The sequence below is a fragment of the Halichoerus grypus genome, chromosome 15, assembly GCF_964656455.1.
Source record: "Halichoerus grypus chromosome 15, mHalGry1.hap1.1, whole genome shotgun sequence".
Lineage (NCBI taxonomy): Eukaryota > Metazoa > Chordata > Mammalia > Carnivora > Phocidae > Halichoerus > Halichoerus grypus.
The window spans coordinates 16,433,554-16,455,122 of NC_135726.1; the positions used below are offsets into that span (position 1 = coordinate 16,433,554).

General features: G+C 34.9%; 1 protein-coding gene across 5 annotated transcripts in view; it reads right to left on the reverse strand.

The window, feature by feature from the left end:
- The window catches only part of NFAT5 (nuclear factor of activated T cells 5), a 119,304-nt gene that overhangs the window by 94,989 nt on the left and 2,746 nt on the right, over window positions 1–21,569 (reverse strand). The gene's annotated exons all lie outside the window — the stretch shown is intronic.

Sequence of the window (21,569 nt, forward strand, 5' to 3'; positions counted from 1 at the left end):
CAATATAACTAGAACCTGAACCCACACAGTCCTGTTCCAAGGCCCACATCTTTAACCACTACACCCACTGCCCTCTCCATGTTATTAATATATTATCATGGGAGAGAATATGATAAACATGTAAGAAAAGTTTTTTCAAATTGCCTTAATGTTTTAAAATTCTATATGGCCAGAGCATAAGAATGTTACTGTTAAACAAGAACACTGGCCCCATGAAGTGAGATAGTAAACATTCCTATAAGTTGGACATTAGATCTTGGAATTGGATCTGCTGTTGTCCCACAATATAACTTCTGTGTGACCCTTGTTTCAATGGAAAAATTGAGTAAGGCAAAAAGTCTGCAGTTACTTAGGTAAGTTGTTAGAAAACAACTCACCAATACATTGTATGTTTAAAAAAACCCAAAAAACTCATCTTTGAGGCAATGAGAGACTCAATGTCTTTTTACCCTTAGCTCAAAGGTAGCCATAAACATAAAAAATATGTTTAACAAACTGAAAAAACAATTATATGGGACAAACCTTCTTATCCTGTCAGGCTAAGGGAGAAAAAAAGGCCAGGAAAAGATATAGAACACAACTTACAGAACATTAAACTTAAAATATGAATTTGTCTAAACCACTTTAGAATTTATTTTCTTCTTATAATTTTCTAACCTGAGACAAAGTAACTGTGAATCACAATTTTCCAAAATTTACAAATTGAAATTCAACTGACTTTTATTTTAATGATACAAAGAAGAAAGAGCACTGTCCTGTATTGTGAAATACCTCTCCCTGAAAAATCCTGAACTTTTCCTAACAGTTTTTTAAATAAATGCTCAAACCTGAAATTATTAGGACACCATTTTGTTTCCTTTGTATACCATAGCCTAATTGCCCAAAATAAGATTTGTCAGTTTATTGGTTCATTCAGAATGGTCATGTCTAGTCACCTGACACTTAGCACTCATTTAAATCTGTACTGAGAAGATGTACAAAAGCCAAAGAAGGAGCTTTTTAGATACCTAGGGTATCCAAGAATCACCTATGGTGGAAGACAAAATACACAGAGAACACAAAGTAACAAAACAAAGTATCAAGGAAAATAACTTCCTGCTGCTGAGAGAGAGAGAGAGAGAGAGAGAGAGAGAGAGAGTTCTCTTTTAATTCCTGGAAATGGAGAATTCAAGAGCCTTACCCCAAGACTCAAAGAAGTGATCTGAATCATCCTGATACAGACTCTGCAACCTGTATTTCTATTCAATCTTAAATACCAAAATTAGGGATATTGCTTTTTACTGTTTATCTCTAGCTATTTTAATTGATAAAAACTTTTTTACTCTCATTTTTTTCAAAGATTTATTTGAGGGATACCTGGGTGGCTCAGTCAGTTAAGCATCTGCCTTCGGTCCAGGTCATGATCCCAGGGTCCTGGGTCGAGCCCCACATCCATCCCAGGGTCCTGGGATGAGCCCCAAATCCAGGTCCCCGCTCAGTGGGAGTCTGCTTCTCTCTCTCCTCCCGACTTGTTCTCTCTCTCTCTGTCTCTCTCTCTCAAATAAATAAAATCTTAAAAAACAAAGAACATGAAATCTCATTAAAAATTATTTATTTATTTATTTATTTATTTATTTGAGTGTGTGCGTATGTGCGAGAGGGGCAGAGGGAGAGAATCTTCAAGCAGACTCCCTGCTGACTGCGGAGCTCACCACGGGGTTCAATCCCAAGATCCATGAGATCATGACCTGAGCAGAAACCAACAGTCAGATGTTCAACCAACTGAGCCACCCAGGAGCCCCTTTTTTACTCTTATTTTTATTAAATGTTATCCTCTGAATTTCTCAACTGCATTTTGTCTATGTTTAAGGATTTTAGCAATCCAAATGTGGATGTGCCACTAGTACAGATAAGCACATCCACATGTGGATCACTAATACAGTATTTTTCTCCCAGGACACACCATCCAGTCCCTTTATGAAGAGCTATGCTTACTACAATCCATTATCGCTGCAAAATACAAATAGTCAAGTAGATGAACACAGTCCTACTAAAAAGGAAATAGGAAAAGGAGAGGTCCAACACACTGAGAAGGACCCTCCATATAATGCTCTGGTCTATCTTTGTTCAAGAACTAGGTAGTGGTGAATATTCAAATAGTTCTTAATAGAAGAAGGGCTAGTATTTTTTCTCTACCAATTTCCCTCTAATTTGGCATTTCCAAATGGATGGGTTCTCTTTTCTGGGCAATATTTAGGGTCCAACCTAAAATGATTTTTCCAAAAGAGTTTACTTCTCATAGTTCACTTTTTCTGTTTCATTTTGCTTATATAATAAAGGACAGCTAAATTTCACTTCTAAGTCTGCTTAGACTTGGGATATTCCAAAATACAATTGGCTTCCATGCTGGTTGACAGCAGATGTTTCTGCAAAGGTCTAACAGGTTGAAGAAAGACTTCCTAGTATAAGTGTATAAGAAAACAAAACACATGTAAACTTAAGGGAAAACATACTTTTGGATTTATACACAAACAAGCAAACAAGTATGGTGAGAACACAATTACTCAGTTAACTATCTTTCAGTTCTAGTTTGCCTTCCTATTTTTAGAATTTGACACCATCTCCCTCCTGAAGCTTGCTACCACAAGCAGCCCATTATAATTCTATCAACTGAGTATAGGCAACCAACCCTGATTACAGACCTAATCATAAATTTTCTTCAGAGTAAGTTTGTTTTTATAATTAAGAGGGAAATATTAAGCTTCTAGGTCAGTCACGGTATCCATCAAGTTTTTATTGGTAAAAGAACCAATCATTTTACAAAAATTATTATGAATTACCAAAGGACCTAATTTACACCTAAAACATTATTTTTTCATAAAATCTACTTATGCACTTACTAATACATGTTTATCAGTAAACACAAAGACTGGGTCAAGATTAATTTACTAAACTGACTGATGTTCATATTCTCTTATTTATTCTCAAATTAAAACCTGAACTACAGCAGTAATCTAAGAAAACATTTTAAAATAGAAAGTATTTTGGGCGCCTGGGTGGCTCAGTTGGTTAAGCCACTGCCTTCGGCTCAGGTCATGATCCTGGACTCCCGGGATCGAGTCCCGCATCGGACTCCCTGCTCGGCGGGGAGTCTGCTTCTCCCTCTGACCCTCCCCCTTCTCATGCTCTCTATCTCATTCTCTCTCTCAAATAAATAAATAAAATCTTTAAAAAATAAAAATAAAATAAAATAAAATAGAAAGTATTTTCATAGTTAAGGACAAATAATAAATCAAATTAAAGAAAAGGAAATTAAGTACTTCAATTTTCACACAAAATAAATACTAAACTACTCAACAATGCCTCTTACCCAGCCCTCTGATAAATACAATTATATCTATATTTATTTATTTATTTATTTATTTATTTAATTTTTTTTTTTTAAAGATTTTATTTATGTATTTGACAGAGAGAGACAGCGAGAGAGGGAACACAAGCAGGGGGAGTGGGAGAGGGAGAAGCAGGCTTCCCTCTGAGCAGGGAGCCCGATGCGGGGCTCGATCCCAGGATCCTGGGATCATGACCTGAGCCGAAGTCAGTCGCTTAATGACTGAGCCACCCAGGCGCCCCACAATTATACCTATATTTAATCTAGCAGTCATCTAGGGTCCTCATTAACCTCTACTAATGTCTAATTAATAGTACAAATACAAAGAGAATACCTGTTTGAGACTAAGTAGGGTTTATAGTTTCCATAGCTACAGAAGTGTGTCTCACTTCACTAATGCAGTTTTTCTTCTTCCTGGCTCTCTGCCACAATTCTGTGACATTTATTGGAAAACTGCAATCCATTTGCTACTATTAAATATAAACATTTGCTTTCCAGAAATCAACAAAATGAATCAACCACGCATATTAATAGTAAAAAAATTTTTTCAATCTAAATGATTGTGTCTACTTCATGAATTTTTCACAGGCATCTGTAGTCTAGACTGGCTCATCAAAATTCTGTTTTTGATCATTTAAGATATAGCACAATCAGTGATGTCCAGGTCATCCCATTCACATTTTAAGCTAAAGATTTTGGGTCCCATATAGAAAGCAAGAGAAATTCACATTTTATGAAAACAGGAGGAGGAAAACCATAAATGATTTAAACAACTAAAATACACTCTGTTAAATGGGAAAAACAGTCTTTTTTCCATGTGCCACCACACAATTACTTCTGTCTCAGTAACTTCACCAAAAAAGTTAGTATATCTCAGACTCTTAAAATTACTTTTTTCTACTTTTTTAACATATATATTTTTGTGGTAAAATATATATAACATAAAATTTACCACTGCTTTTTAAAAAAAGATTTATTTATTTATTTTAGAGAGAGGGAAACAGAGACAGAGAGCCCATGTAAGTGTGAGCAGGTGGGAGGGCAAGAAGGAAAGGGAGAGGGAGAGAAGCAGACTCTCCACTGAGCATGGAGCCCAATGTGGGGTGTGATCCCATAACTGAGATCATAACCTGAGCGGAATCAAAAGTTGGACGTTTAACTGACTGAGCCACCCAGACGCCCCTTACCACTGCATTTTTTAAGTGTACAATTTAATGCTATTAAGTTCACTCACAATGTTGTGCAACCATCACCACTACCCATTTCCAGAACTTTTTCATCATCACAAATATAAACTCTGTACCCATTAAACAATAACTCACCATTGTCCTCTCACCATAGTCCTTAGTGACCACTATTCTATTTTCTGTCTCTATTCTAGATACTTCATGAAATCATACAGTATTTGTCCTTTTGTATCTGGCTTATTTCACTTAGCACGTTTTCAAAATTCATCCATGCTGTAAGATGTACCAAAATTTCATTCCTTTTTAAGGGTGAATAATATTCCATTATCTGTACAATACCACACTTTATCCATTCATCTGTTGATGGACACTTTAGTATATTCACAAAGTTGTGCGACCATCATCACAATCAATTTTATAACATTTTTAGCACCCTTCCAAAAGAAACCCCAAATCCTTTAACTATCATCCCCTATCCTCAATTCCCACCCCTAGGAACCACTAATCTACCTTCTAACCTATAGATCTGGCTATTCTGTACATTTTCTATAAATGGAATCATACAATATGTGGTGTTTTGTGATTGGCTTCTTTCACTTAACGTGTTTTCAAGATTCATCCATGTCGCAGCATGTATCAGTAATGTATTCCTTTTTATGCCAAGTATTATTCCATTAAATGGATATACGTTTTGTTTATCCATCCATTGATCAGTTGATGGACATCTGGGTTGCTTCCACATTTTGGCTATTTAGAATAATGCTGCTATGGACATTTGTGTACAAGTTTTTGTGTGTACAGATGTTTTCATTTCTGTTGGGTATACATCTAGAAGTGAGATGCTGCATTATATGATAACTCTACAGTTAATTTTTTGAGGAATTACCAGATTATTTTCTAAAGTGGCTGCAGCATTTTACATTTCCACCAGCAGTATATGAGGTGATTTGTCCACATCCTTGCCACATCTGTTATTATCTGTCTTTTTGATTATAGCTATCCTAGTGGATATAAAGTAGTATCTCATTGTGGTTTAAATCTGCATTTCCCTAATAACAAATGATGCTGAAAATCTTTTCATGTGTTTATTGGTACAGTATATATTTTTATTGTATCAGTGCTTTTATATTAAAACATTTATACATTTAGCAATATTTATGGAAAAGACAAAGTCAATATGTTCTTAAATATAACTTAAACAAATGTTTAATAGCACAAACAGTATTCTATTAAATATAGAGGAATAGTTGTTCCAATCGATAAAATGGGAGTAGACTCTCTTCATATTATGTTTGTTTATAGCCAATCACCTAAGTGTTCCTCTCATTTAAAGAACACATTTTTATTTAGATAGAATAAATTCCTGTGCTCAAAATATCAGTCAGGTACAGGCATTATGGAAAACAGTACAATGGTTCCTCAAAAAATTAGAATAGAAATACCATGTGATCCAGAAATTTCATTTCTGGGTATTTATCCAAAGGAAATGAAATCACTACCTTGAAAAGATACCTGCACCCCCACATTCACTGAAACAATACAATAGTCAAGACTGGAAACAACTTAAGTGTCCATCTATGGATGAGTGGCTAAAGGAAATGTCACACACACACACACACACACACACACACACACGTGCAAACAGGAATATCATTCAGCCATAAAAAAGAAGGAAATCCTGCCATATGTGACAACGTGAATGGAACTTGAGAACATTATACCAAGTGAAATAAGACAGAGAAAGACAAATACTGTATGATCTCACTTATACATGTTATCTAAAATAAAAGAAAATAATATAAAACAAAAACCCTGAACTCAGAGAACTACAGAAAACAGACTGATGGTTGCCAGAAGTGGCAGGTGGTGGGTGGAATAGGTAAAGGTAGTCAATGGTACAAAATTCCAGTTTATAAGATAAATAATTTCTAGGGATATGAGGTACAGCATAGTGACTGTAGTTACCAGTACTGCATTGTACATATGAAAGTTACACTAAGAGTAAGGTTAAAAGTTCTCATCACAAGAAAAAAACTTGTAACTGTGGAGACAGATGTTAAATAAACTTATTGTCATAATCATTCTCAATATACACATATATCAAATCATTATGCTATACACCTAAAACTAATACAATGTTAGAGGTCAATTATATCTCAATTAAAAAAAAAAAGAATATCATAGGAGTGAAATAGCCAAAAAACCCAAACAAACAAAAGTCTTCTGGATTTAAGAATCTCATAATGCAAAGATTAATACCTAGCAGAAAAAAAAATGTTTAAAAGTATCCTTAACTCTTAACACAATTATTCCAAAGTAGTAGTATTATACCAATGAAATCAATAATACAAGTACAGTAGTCCCAAATTAGTGTTTTAGATGCTATATCACTCCTAGGACCCAGCAGAAATTAAAGGCTAAAAAAATTCCTAAGCAGTGTTTCTGCACATGAAAGATATACACATAATATTTTTAAAAATCTGTCTATAAATAATATTGCTAAGTCTTACTTCTCCTTCACTTATATTTAAAGTGAAGGGGCGCCTGGGTGGCTCAGTCGTTAAGCGTCTGCCTTCGGCTCAGGTCATTATCCCAGGGTCCTGGGATCGAGCCCCACATCGTGCTCCCTGCTCCGCGGGAAGCCTGTTCTCCCTCTCCCTCTGCCCCTGCTTGTGTTCCCTCTCTCACTGTGTCTCTCTCTGTCAAATAAATAAAATCTTTAAAAAAAAAAAATAAAGTGAAGTTTGCTCCTAGAATATGACAATTAAAAATTATAAGATTAATTTAATAGTTGCTGAGGACCAGGGTTTGACAGAATTGATTTCACACATGCCCATATACATACCCCATTTCACTCTACTAAAATCCCAGGAAAACTGAGGCACCTGGATGGTTCAGTCGGTTGAGTGTCCAACTCTTGGTTTCAGCTCAGGTCATGATCTCATGGTTGTGAGATGGAGCCCCACGATGGGCTTCGTCCTCAGGGCAGTCTGCTTCACATTCCTTCTCCCTCTCCCTACCCCTCTGCCCCTCCCCACTCACACATTCTCTCTCTCTAAAATAAATAAATAAAATCTTTTTAAAAAAAAATCCCAGGAAATCCATGCCAATACGAGTTGAGAAAGCTAGGCTATGTAGAGCTGATACTGAATAAAAAGGTCTACTTCCAATTCTACAAAATCACCTCACTTTAACTGGTTATTCTGTTCTGTGCGGCACAGAATTTTAAAATAAAATAACCCTCCCAAACATACAAGAAAAAGTACTGTTGGGAAAAATTACATTTTCTGATAAAGACACCAGACATTTTCTATGCCATAAAATTAAGATCATATCTCTAGCTTTCTCAATTATCCATGATTGTCATCCTATTATCTACTAATTTAACTAACCATTCTAGATTCTATTTTTTTCAGTTGTAACATGTAAAAGGTCCCCTAAGAAAACTTTTACTCACTATATATATTACATAGTCATACATTTTGCCCAACCCTGTTCCATTCCAGTGTCAAGAGAGCTTTCTTATTCGAGTATTCTAGGTTTAGAGAACAAATTTACCTCCATTTTCATCTTTATTATCTAAGTTTTTGTCTTTACAGATTAAATAGCTCCAATTCTATAAAGGCCTAGTTTTCCATATGCTGTAATTTTAATGCAATTGTTATTCCAATTAAAGCTTTCTACATGGTTGCATATAACTAGAACACAATCCTCTCAGGTTTCTAATATCATTCCTTCCTTCTTTCTGGATATGGTACTCATTCATTCAATATTTATCAAGTATCTTTCAGATTATAAAGCACTTGTGTCAGATGCTATGAGAATTCAAGGTCTGGTTGCTGCCCTTGAGAAAATTACCACCCAGTACAACTTTTTAAACAAAACCGGACTTTACTATATGTTGTATATGGTTTACTACAGCTTTAATTCTATGGCTGACTAATATTTTACAGTCAATTATTTTATCATGGTTTGGGTTTCTTTTTCTGAATAGATATAGAATCTAGTACTTCAATACTAAAGCTCTCCTAAGTTTTAAAAGACCATTCCTCAAATCATTTCCATAATTTTACTAACACTTAAAAACACGGTTAAAAAAAATAAAATACTTAAAAATAAATGTTTAAAAAGATGTGTAAAACTTATACCCTGAAAACTACAAAACACTGTTGAAAGAAATTACAGTGAGATCTAAATAAAAGGAAAGATATCCCATGTTTATTGACAGGTAGGTTTAATATTATTAAGATGGCAATATTCCACAAACAGTTCTCCTCAAAATAGATTCAATGCAATCCCTATTAAAATCACAGCTCACTTTTTACAGAAGTTGAGAAGCTAATCGTAAAATTCAAATGGGGGGGCACCTGGGTGGCTCAGTCAGTTAAGCGCCTGCCTTCAGCTCAGGTCGTGATCTCTGGGTCCTGGGATTTAGCCCCACTTCCGGTTCCCTGCTCAGTGGGAAGTCTGCTTTTCCCTCTCCCTCTGCCCTTCCTCCCTGCTCCTGTTCTCTCTCTCTCAAATAAATATATTTTTAAAAAATTAAAATGGAGGGGCGCCTGGGTGGCTCAGATGGTTAAGCGTCTGCCTTCAGCTTGGGTCATGGTCTCCAGGTCCTGGGATCGAGCTCCACATCGGGCTCCCGGCTGGCTCAGCAGGGAGTCTGCTTCTCCCTCTCCCCCTGCTTGTGTGCTCTCTGTCTCTCTCTCAAATGAATAAATAAAATCTTTTAAAAAATTAAAATGGAAATTCAAGGGACTTTGAATAGCCAAAACAATCTTGTAAAAGAAGAACAAAATTGGAAGACTCATCCTTCTCAATTTCAAAATTTATTTCAAAGTTACAGTAATCAAGACAGTATGGTACTGACATAAGGACAGACAGAAAGATGAATGGAGAAGAACTGAGACTCCAGAAACAAATTAAGTCAAAATGGATCAAAGATCAAACTGTAAGAACCAAAACTATAACATTCTCAGAAGAAAACATAGGTGTAAATCTTTGTAACCCTAAGTTAGGCAAAAGTTCCTTAAATATGACACAAACCAAGAGTAACAACAACAAAAACAGATAAAAGTAGACTTAAAAAAAATTTAAAATGTTTGTGCATCGAAAGACACTATCAAGAAAGTGAAGGGATGCCTGGGTGGCTCAGTCATTTAAGTGTCTGCCTTCCGCTGAGGTCATGATCTCGGGGTCCTGGGATTGAGCCCCGCACAGGACTCCCTGCTCAGTGGGGAGTCTGCTTCTCCCTCTCCCTCTGCCCCTCCCCCACCCATGCTTGCCCTCTCTTTCTCTCTCTCAAATAAAAAAAAATCTTAAAAAAAAAAAGTGAAGGGCGCCTGGGTGGCTCAGTTGGTTAAGCGACTGCCTTCGGCTCAGGTCATGATCCTGGAGTCCCGGGATCAAGTCCCACATCGGGCTCCTTGCTCGGCGGGGAGTCTGCTTCTCCCTCTGCCCTTCCCCCCTCTCATGCTCTCTCTAATAAATAAATAAATAAATCTTAAAAAAAAAAAAGTGAAAAGACAACCCACAGAATGGGAGAAAATTTCTGCAAATCACCTGTCTGATAAAGGACTTGTATACATAATATATAAAGAACTCCTACAACTCAACAATAAGAAGACAAGTAAATCAATTTAAAAATGGGCAAAGCCTTGAGTAGACATTTTTCCAAGGAAGACATACTAATGGCCAATAAACACATGAAAAGATGCTCAATAGTATTAGTCATGAGAGAACTATAAATCAAAACCACAAGAGACTTCATACCCACCATGACATCTATAATCAAAAAGAGAAAATAACAAGTGTTGACAAGGATATAGAGAAACCAGAACCCTCATACACTGCTGCTGAAAATATAAAATGATGCAGCCACTGTGGAAAGCAGTTTGGCAATTCCTCAAAAAGTTAAAAACAGAGTTACTGTATGACCCAGCAATTCCACTCTTGGGTATATACCCAAAAGAAAAAAAAAATCTACACACATAAAAACTTATACACAAATGTTCATAGCAACATTGTTCATAATAGCTAAAATAACCCAAATGTCCATGAACTAATGAATGGAGGAAGAGTCAAAAATATTCTTCCATAAAAAGGAATGAATTACTGATACATGCTATAAAATGGATGAACCTTGAAAACAATGCTAAGTGACACAAAGAAGTCACAAAAGACCACAGATGATTCCTTTTATATAAAATGTCTAGAACAGACAAATCCAGAGACAAAAAGCAGAAATTTTAGTAATTTTAAATAAGGGCTCCCAGGGGATGGAAGAGGGGGAAATGAGGAGTGAATGCTAATGAATAAAGTGTTTCTTTTGGGGGAATGAAAATGTTCCAGAATTATATACTAGTGCTAGCTGTACAACATTTTGAATGCACTAAAACCACTGAATTATACATTTTAAAATGGTTAAAATGACAAACTTTATATTATCTCAATTAAAAAAAAAAAAAGATAATCAGGAGCCAGGTCTTTAAGAATTTTACATCTTTATTAAAGGATTTTAAAGCAAGCAATATGATTAGATTTGTATTTTAAGAAGATAAATCCTGTACCACATTACCTTATGAATGCCTACACCTTAGTATGTAAATTTAGCAACATCTGATTTGGGTGTTCAGAAGCTTATGCTAATAAACTCCTGGTTCCTTGCTACATTTTGGGTAAATATGTTTGTCAAGTAATTTATTTCTAGATATGAATTTTTATTTTATTTGTTTAACAAGTATTTATATAGTGCTTACTGTGTGCCAAATACAAGTGCTTTAGAAATATTAACTCATCTAATCTTCATAAGAAATCTGAGTCTATTATCCCCATTTTACAGAAGAACTGAGTCAACAGAAAGGTTAAGTAACTTGCCTAAAATGACACAGCTATTAAGTAATGCATGCTTCTGAAATTGGGTTTTTATTCACAAGCCTGATAAATATGTGGAACTCTGATTTTTCTAATCATTATCTTTACCATTTTCTTTAGGATTTTAGTTATTTGTCAGAAAGAGCACAAGCAGGGGAGCGGCAGGCAGGCAGAGGGATAAGCAGGCTCCCCACTGAGCAAGGAGCCCAAGGCAGGACTCAATCCCAGGATCCTGGGATCATGACTTGAGCTGAAGGCAGCCAATTAACCAACTGAGCCACCGACATGTCCCTATCTTTACTATTTTTAATTCCCAAGAAAAGCACTTCTTCAAATTCAACCTCCAACTCTTCTGTTCATCTGTTCTCAATTAAGTATGCACTGAATTTTTTTCTGTGTAGAATTTTTAGTATTGATTCTATCCATTCTTATTAAGTTCACTGAAAAACATTTTCAAGAAAATTATTTTTTAGTTTTTACTTACTGTATTTTACACTATAAATGTGCCATTTGTATTTACTGTAATAGAGCAGTACGTTAGCTAACTAGTGACATTCTGTTTGTTCTTCAACTATTTCACTACCCAGTTTAAAAACAAAAAAAGCAACAATGAGCTTATTAAAGGAATTAAGTAGTCATTTTATCCAAAGCATCTGTTATTCAGGTAAAAATAAAGTAAGAAAATGAAACGTTCTTCAAAAATAATTATAGGGGCGCCTGGGTGGCTTAGTCAGTTGAGTGTCTGCCTTCAGCTCAGGTCACGATCCCAGGGTCCTGGGATTGAGCCCCGCATCGGGCTCCCTGCTCTGTGGGGAGCCTGCTTCTCCCTCTCTCTCTGCCCCTCCCCCTGCTCGCGCTTACTCTCTCTTGCTCTTTCTCAAATAAATAAAATCTTTAATAATAATATTAGAAAATTCAAGCCATGTTTATATTTTGCACTCATTCACTCTACTTTAGCCTAATATTCTAGAGAATATGGTTTAACAATAAAAATTAAAAAGGATATAGAAAAAGTCAGAGTTCACAATACAATTTTATAAAAATTTACTCAAGTAAAATTTTAATTTATAATTTCTAAAGTCCTTATAACTGCCTATTACTTCGGTGCTTATAAATTGAATATTTAACTTGTGAACATTAACTTATTATTAGTAATTCCACTTTACCATAATATTTTTTCAAGTAAAATCTTCATTTCAGACTGAAACCCCAACAAGCAAGTTGCTACTTAAAAACTGGAAAAAAAGAGTACAAAATCTTTAAGACTTCTAATTACAACTTTACTGTGAAGAATAGCTACTTGTTAGCTTAAACCTATGTTTGGATGCTTCATCGCTATTACACACTTTTTTTTTTTTTTAAAGATTTTATTTATTTATTTGACAGAGAGAGACAGCAAGACAGGGAACACAAGCAGGGGGAGCGGGAGAGGGAGAAGCAGGCTCCCCGCAGAGCAGGGAGCCCGGTGTGGGACTCGATTCCAGAACCCTGGGATCATGACCTGAGCCGAAGGCAGATGCTTAAAACGACTGAGCCACCCAGGTGCCCCGCTATTACACACTTTTAAACACAAGGCATTTTAGTGACTTACCTAAACAATTATAATGAAAACTTTAATTCAAACAAATACTTAAATTTGTGTAATCAGGCCCCCATCAACAAACATTTAATTGTTCCATTATGTTGCTAACAAAAGTATTTTAATGTCCAAGGTCCAAACTAGCAGTATGGTATATAGTAAAAATGATTACTGGACAAACTTGAATTTTATTCAGCATTAGTACTTACCATAGAGTTAAGCATAGGATAGTACTCACTTTATATGTGACAGAAAGCTCATATTCTGTTTTGACCTTTACACTTAATATACAGTACTACATACCTCCTACGTACTCTTCAACTATATAACCCTCTCAAGACCTAAACTACAAAGAAATTTTAAAGTTCTAAACTTCAATTTATAATTATCTAGTATAGGTGCAAACTATATGCTTTGGTATAAGGTGCACAAAAGTATTTTCCTATTAGCAAATAAAAGTTAAAAGTCAACCATATTAATTTCATTTTCTAATCTAGATTGAATTATGAAACCCTTTAAAACAGTTATCACTGTTTATTCACATACAATCTCTTCTACTGAGCTATAAACTATATGTGGCCAGGATCCATGTGCAAATTCATTTTGAGTGAATGAATAAATATAAATATTATGAGTAAGTAACCTAAACTTGCACATAAACATGAAAAGTCATCCCTAGAAAACTACACTTGGCTACATTATAGATATAGGAATGTATAACAGAATAAAAAAATCTCATTACTTTTAGGTCCTTTAGAAAACCAGTTTTCCATTTTAGAACATTATGGTGGTTGAAACAAACAAAAGTTAAAGAGAAAAGAGTATACATTGTATAAATCTATTTATATGAAATTCTAAAAAAGACAAAACTAATCTATTTTAAGGAAAAACAGGCAAGTAGTTGCCTGAGGGGCTACAGTGGACAGAACTGACTACAAAAGAGCAAAAGGTAGCCTATCTAACAGGGTGACTGAAATGTTCTGTATCTTATCTACGGTGATTACACAAATGTATATACACTTGTTAAAAATTCATGGAACACCCCAAATTGGTAAACCTCTGTACCTCTCTATATAGACTGTTTGTTATTTAAAAAGGGGGGGCGCACCTGGGTGGCTCAGTTGGTTAAGCCTCTGCCTTTGGCTCAGGTCATGATCCCGGGGTCCTGGAATCAAGCCCCACATTGGGCTCCTTGCTCAGCAGGAGTCTGCTTCTCCCTCTCCCTCTGTCTGCTGCTCTGCCTACTTGTGCACACACGCTTGCTCTCTCTCTCTCTCTCTGTCAAATAAATAAAATCCTTAAAAATAAAAATAAAAATAAAAATAAGAAGGGAAAGAGAGAAAGGATACAAGAAGTAACCACAAAACCAACAAGCAAAATGTAGAAAGTACCATGAGAAAATGGAGACATGAGTAGAACAAGATTTTTAAAAAAGGGACAGTGCAAAGAACCAAAGCAAATTAATAGGGCCCTATGCAAAGTATCACTACTCATACAGACATTTTATAGTTTGGTCCTCTAACACTGTATCAGTTGTTCTTCCTCTTAACTCTTAGGTAAGCAAAACCGCTATTAATGTCTCTACTGAAGAAAAGGAATGCTTACACGATTTTCCACAGGGTCTCAAACCCAAACTAGAATTAAAATCCATATTTTCTAATGCCTAACACAGAATTTTCAGGAAGTTCATTAACAATGACCCACCATAGCAAGAATAGAACTAACTCCTGAAGCTCTATTAGTACTATTTTTTCTGTTGCTCATCTCCTTTCAAATTTAGTTAGGCTCTGAAACACATCAGCAGAAATAAGGTGCAACGATTCCATGCTTCCATAAAACTAGTGCCAAAGAAATCATGAGTCCCATGGCATCCTCCATTTCTCAAGTCATTCTCCTTAGGTGATGGTCTGCTTACCCTTCCCCTACTCTTCAATTCTGAGTACCATCATCTGTCAAAACAGAGGTGGTTCAATCTTAGACACTCACCAAAGCAAGGCAATGATTTGCTAATTTTGAGTGTTAAAATATTCCCCCAAAGGATCATCATCATATTCTTTACTGATTTTTATGTGTGGCTTATACAGTTTCTCTCTTACTTTATGGAAGCTGTTTAGCTGAAGAATCCTACACAAAGCTCTCTTTTTACACCATCTGAACAGTAGTGTAATTTTAGTAGGGCCTAAAGTGTAAATGACAATTATGAAATGTTTATACTAAAGGGAGTCAGGATAAGCTCAATAATCTGTGGTAAAATAGTGAAGTTTCAAATTCCAGCCTCCTTGATTAGCTATGTGACTTTGGGAAAATTAGTGAATCCCTCTATACCACAGTTTGCTCATTTATGAAATACGGATCCTGACACTATCTCAGAGGATTTTTCTGAGGACTAACGTGAAAAATATCTGTACAATTCTGGCACACATAAATTGCTCAAAAAATGTTTTTAATTACTAGCATTGAATTTATTATTCCTTTTTTACCAACACTGTTTATTATGTCCTACAAATGTTATTTTAAGTAGATGTCTTAAAACTAAAACTAAAAAGAAAAGACACTAAACTAAAACTAAATTTATAAAGATAAGAGTAATCAACAACTTAGGTCACTCTTAGAAACTTTTCTGTTCTTGTCTCACCTTCAAAAAAAGATACCAAAAAACCCCCAAAAAACAAAAAAACAACCAATACCAAATTTACTAAAAGACTAATTGTAACATTTCTGGATGGGAAAAAAGTGAAAACATTTATGGCTGGCCAGCAGTAATTATCATCACCTTTTTGTCAAGTAAACATTAAAAAGAAAAGAGAAAAAATTTTATTTTTCAGTAGTTATTAAGAATAAGTAACTGAAAATGTCCACATAGCATAACTTTCGTTTCAAATCATCAAAAATATAGATCCTTTATCACAACACCAGCTTTTACTTATATTTGGAAGCTAAAATCATTATCTGTAGTTAATCTATAAAGAAAATTTCTACCTTTTCACTCAAGTACAGGTTTATAATTAGTATATTATATATTTTGGTAGTTTTTTTTAACCTTGATTTTTATTAAGACAACAGCAAATAAAAGACACATGAATCTCTTTTATGTAACTTGAAATAAAATGTTTGCAACAAGACAATAAAGTAAGTTAATAAGCAACATTTCTATTGAAGAATGTCTTAAACCTTAGAGCTAACAGGACTATCTTCTCTCACTACACAATCAGGCCCAAATGATGTCTCAGATTAATTTGATCTTTTATTTTTTTTCTAATTACCTATTATTCTTTATGGACAATATAATCTTTTTTTTTTTTTAAAGATTTTCTTTATTTATTTGACAGAGACACAGCGAGAGAGGGAACACAAGCAGGGGGAGTGGGAGAGGGAGAAGCAGGCTTCCCGTGGAGCAGGGAGCCCGATGCGGGGCTCGATCCCAGGACCCTGGGATCATGACCTGAGCTGAAGGCAGACGCCCAACGACTGAGCTACCCAGGCGCCCCTAATCTTTTTTTTTTTTTTAAGATTTTATTTATCTGAGAGAGAAGAGGGAGAGCGAGCACGAGCAGGGGGAGGGGCAGAGGGAGAAGCAGACTCCCCGCTGAGCAGGGAGCCCACCACCACAAGGCTCGATCCCAAGATTTTGACCTAAGCAGAAGATAGACGCGTACCTGACTGAGCCACCCACCCAACTGAGCCACCCAGGCGCTCCATGGACAATATAATGACAATTTTTTCTAATATAAAGTGGCTATTTTTAATATATAATATTAATCACAATAAGAAATGTTTTTCTATACTATCACTTCCAAGTTTTAGGGGACTCCTGGAATAATTACAGTAGTCAAGAGTGAGTTAAGAGCAAGCCAAGAACCATCTGATTAAATATGAATTTCTATCCTCTTACTGTAATAGGCAACAGAATTCTAGTACTGAATGGAAATAACAAAAACAGAGTTTAGAAAGAGACAAAAACAAATGGTAGGAAATCAGAGAAATGGATCCTAGAACCAAGAAGTGAGGATGAACTAGGTAGGTATGACTTCTATAATGTTTGAACTTCATTTCCATAATTATTTCCATAATGACATTTTTAGTTTACTAGATAAGGATCTATAGATATTAATAGATACTAAACAAAAGAATCCAACAGATTATTTTTAATATTAAATATTTTCAAAAAATTCTTTCCATTAAGATACCTTCATACATTTCGTCATTTAAGACAATGGCTTAACTACCTTACTAACATCAGCTTTAGGAATAGAAATAAATCAGGCTCAATGGCAATTCAGAAATATTCCATAAAGTCAGTAAAACACTGTTACTATTTTTAGGATTTTCATTTGGTGAACTATAAAGTATAATTATACATAGTACCATATCAAATAGTTTGACAGCAGTAAGAAAAAAAGTAGTTTATTGTCCCTAACTCATTATACTATTTCATATTTTCCTTTAAAAATCTTCCAGTTTCAAATATTTAATACTAAACCTGCCTCACATTGGTATTTAGCTCTTATTTAACCAGTTATTTAATTTAATCCATCATTTAATCTAACTCCTGCTTTTTAAAAAACATTTTAAAGTTTTAATCCATTGTTTTTATAATTCTATTTTTTCCAATTTGTTTGTTATTTTTCCTGTTTTATCTGATTTTCTACCATTTTATCTTACATCTCTATATTTCCAGAATGACCTCTTACTCGTATTCATTTACTTTTAATTTAATTTTTATCTCAGTTTTTTATATGGCAAATAATATATGCCAAAATCAATATTTTTCAATACAGAAAGTGTAAGAAATGACAACTCTTTCTCTGTAGTTCAACTTTTTCTCTAGGCACTCCAAAGATTCCTAAGCCTTCAAATTTGAACACACTAACTGTAAACCATTTTATTTTTTTCAATATATAAACTATCTTCTTTAAAGAAGGCAGGAAAAATGCAAAAATAGAATCAAAAAGTAAAATCTTATAGGGCGCCTGGGTGGCTCAGTTGGTGAAGTGACTGCCTTCAGCTCAGGTCATGATCTCAGGGTCCTGGGATCGAGCATCGGGCTCCCTGCTCCGCGGGAAGCCTGCTTCTCCCTTTCTCACTCCCCCTGCTTGTGTTCCCTCTCTCGCTGTCTCTCTCTCTCTGTCAAATAAATAAATAAAATCTTTAAAAAAAAAAAAAGTAAAATCGTATAGTATATACATTTGTACAGGACTTTTTCTATGCGAAGTTTTTTTTTTTTTAAAGATTTTATTTATTTGACAGAGACAGACAGTGAGAGAGGGAACACAAGCAGGGGGAGCGGGAGCAGGAGAGGGAGAAGCAGGCCTCCCGCAGAGCAGGGAGCCCGACGGGGGCTCGATCCCAGGACCCTGGGATCATGACCTGAGCCGAAGGCAGACGCTTAACGACTGAGCCACCCAGGCGCCCCATGCGAGTTATTTTTAATATAATTGCAACAGTACCTCTTTTATTTACTCATTTCATTAAGAGTTTCACATGTAATTATCAGAAACATTATTTTATGGCTATGTATTATTGCATTAAATAACTAGACCCTTTTCCCACTGTCAGGCAATCACCACATTAAATAAAAAGGTAGTAGCAAAACTACATATGGTGACAGATGTTAATTAGACTTATTGTGGTGGTCACTTCCCAATATATACAAATAATTAATCATTACATTGTGAAACTGAAATAAATATAATGTTTTATGTCAACTATATCTCAATTAAAAAATGAATTTCCTATTCTTTTAAAAAAATACATACATACATATATATATATATATATATATATATATATATATATATATATATATATATATATATAGTAGCAGAAAGGACCAGATTGATATGTAGGATAAAAGCAAACTTAACTGAATGGATCTATTTTTAAAGCTCAATAGCACTCAACTGCAAGTTTTCCAACCTTGTTTTCCTAAAGAGAGAACTTAAATTTGGAAAAAAAATGTTCTACCAAAAATTTAACAAATTATATATGATAGTAATTAAATTCCCCTTACTCTGGGTTGAGTTTACTATTAAAAGGAAATCTAGACTACTGACAGAAAGTATGCATACATATTACTAGAAAATACTTATTATATAACACAGGGAGTCAGTACAGTATAATAATAGCTATGAGCATAGGCTACAGTGAGGCTACCTGTGTTGAAATCTTGGCTACAACTTATCTGCTGTATGACTATGGGTAAGTTGCTGAACCTCCCCATGCCTTAGCACCCTCATCTGTAAAATGGGATAATAATAACCATCTCAAAGGGTTGTTAAGAGAAGTCAGTGAGTTCATATTTATAAAGGTCTTGGCACACAGTAAATGCCATGTAAGTGGTTATTGTTTAGAATTTTTAATAGAGCTAACATTTATTGAGCACTTACTATGTGCTAGGTTAAATGCTTTGGACATGAATTTGCCTCAAATAATCTTCACAGCAGCCCATGATGAAGATACTGTGATTGTCCCCATTTAAAGATGAGAAAATTGAAGCACAAAAAGATTAAATGACTAAGACTAGGTCAAGCACAAATGTTGAAACAAGGATTTGAACCCAAGTCTGACGCATGACCTACAATTTTAACATAGACTACAAGGTACACACACTAGACATTAGAAGCAGTAGCCTCCAGCTGTACTTTATCTTAAAAAGAGGGCAGAGAGAGGACAGACTTTACTGAAATAAATCAGAATATGTATTTTCTGGAATAAAGTAGGGTATTTTAAAAATTAATAAAGATCACTATAATACTAAAGTATGTTTATATGAAATAACATGATGTCTGATATTTGTTTTAAAATAATACAGCTTGGGGAAAGGGAGAGGATAAAAGAAAAAAGATCAGACATGCATTGATAATGGTTAAAAACTTGGTGATAGGCACATGGGGGCTCATTATTTTATTCTCTCTACTTCTCTAAGTTCTTTAAAATGTCCATAATAAAAGGTTAAAATAGAAGTAGGGTGCACAGATTAAATACTTTCGTTACACAAGCAAACAACTTTCTTATGATTCCCTGTATCAAAGACATAAAAGGATACTTGATATTTATACATTTTACAATGTATATGTAATCTACGAAACGATGGTCTCATTTCAAAAACTGAGGATCTTCTCAGCCAAAATAAAAATTTAATAAAAGTATTTAAGCACATACATGTAAATATATATATTAAATGGCTGTCTGCATTTCCATCGACTTGTTAAAAATATTTGCCGGAATAATTAACACTTTTTTCATATCTTTCTCCTGCCTGATAATCTCTATGATTATGATACTCTCTGGTCTGTTGCCCAGAAAATGGATGGGTTTGTACAGATAAATATGAATCTACAACATGGTCACAAATTGAACAATGTGAATAAAAAACAGAAATCTGCTTCACCAAAAAACACGTAAAATTTCTTGCCTCAAATTATAGTTGATTTTTATACTAATGTATATCAATGGGCTTCTGATAAATATAAATATAATCAATAATTAAAGAACATTTTATATGCTCTAAATTATAGCTAAAACAAGGTAGCTGATACTAAAGGAAAAAACCAACATTTATTAAGCCAGACACTATTCTAGGCATTTTCATACACATTACCTCTGTAAATTTAAGAGATTATATACATTTTTATAGAAAGAATATTAAAGTTCAGAGAGGTGAAATTACCTGCCCAAGGCCACAGAGTTTACTAGCAACTAAATTGGTATTCAAACTCAAGCTCAATTACAAAACCCACTCTTCCCCCCCATTATATCAGACTACCATATGGGAGGCAAACATCTAAACTCAAATCAAACTTAAATATTTATGGCCTTTTTTAAGTGGACCACAAAATGTTTAAGTTACTGGTTACATATATATTTTACAGTGGCAGCTTGGCTTTGGGTAAAGAACTCCAGCTAAACACAAAAAGCATTATGTCTGCTCTTGTGTGACTCTTTTCCCCCAAGTCTCTTAATTTCAGCCTCAGGTTACTCATCTCTATAATGGGGAAATTAATATCCTTGCTGTCCAACTGCAGGATTACAAAATTCAAAGAGGATATGTAAAACCACTTCAAAAACTACAAAATACAGGGGCTCCTGGCTGGCTCAGTCAGAAAAGCATGTGACTCTTGATCTAGGGGATTGTGAGTTTGAGCCCCACACTGGGTGGAGAGATTACTAAAAAAAATAAACTTTTTAAAAAATTATGTTAAAAACTCTACAAAACACAAAGAGTCTTTTTTTGTCTTAAAATGCTAAAAACAACAAAGTTTCTTTTTTTCAATATAAGGTTTTCTAAAGTAATTGTCAGCTGTTAAAATTCTACACCTATTAACATTTCCAGAACTTTCTCAAACTTTTTTTCTAAGCATAGTTCAATCATCATCTCTATCACCTGGCTTTCCTTATCCTTAAAAATAATGCAACAGTGGGACCCTGGGTGGCTCAGTCGGTTATGCGTCTGCCTTCAGCTCAGGTCATGATCCCTAGGTCCTGGGATAGAGTCCCACATGGGGCTCCAGTCTCACATCGGGCTCCCTGCTGAGCAGGGAGCCTGCTTCTTCTCCCTCTCCCT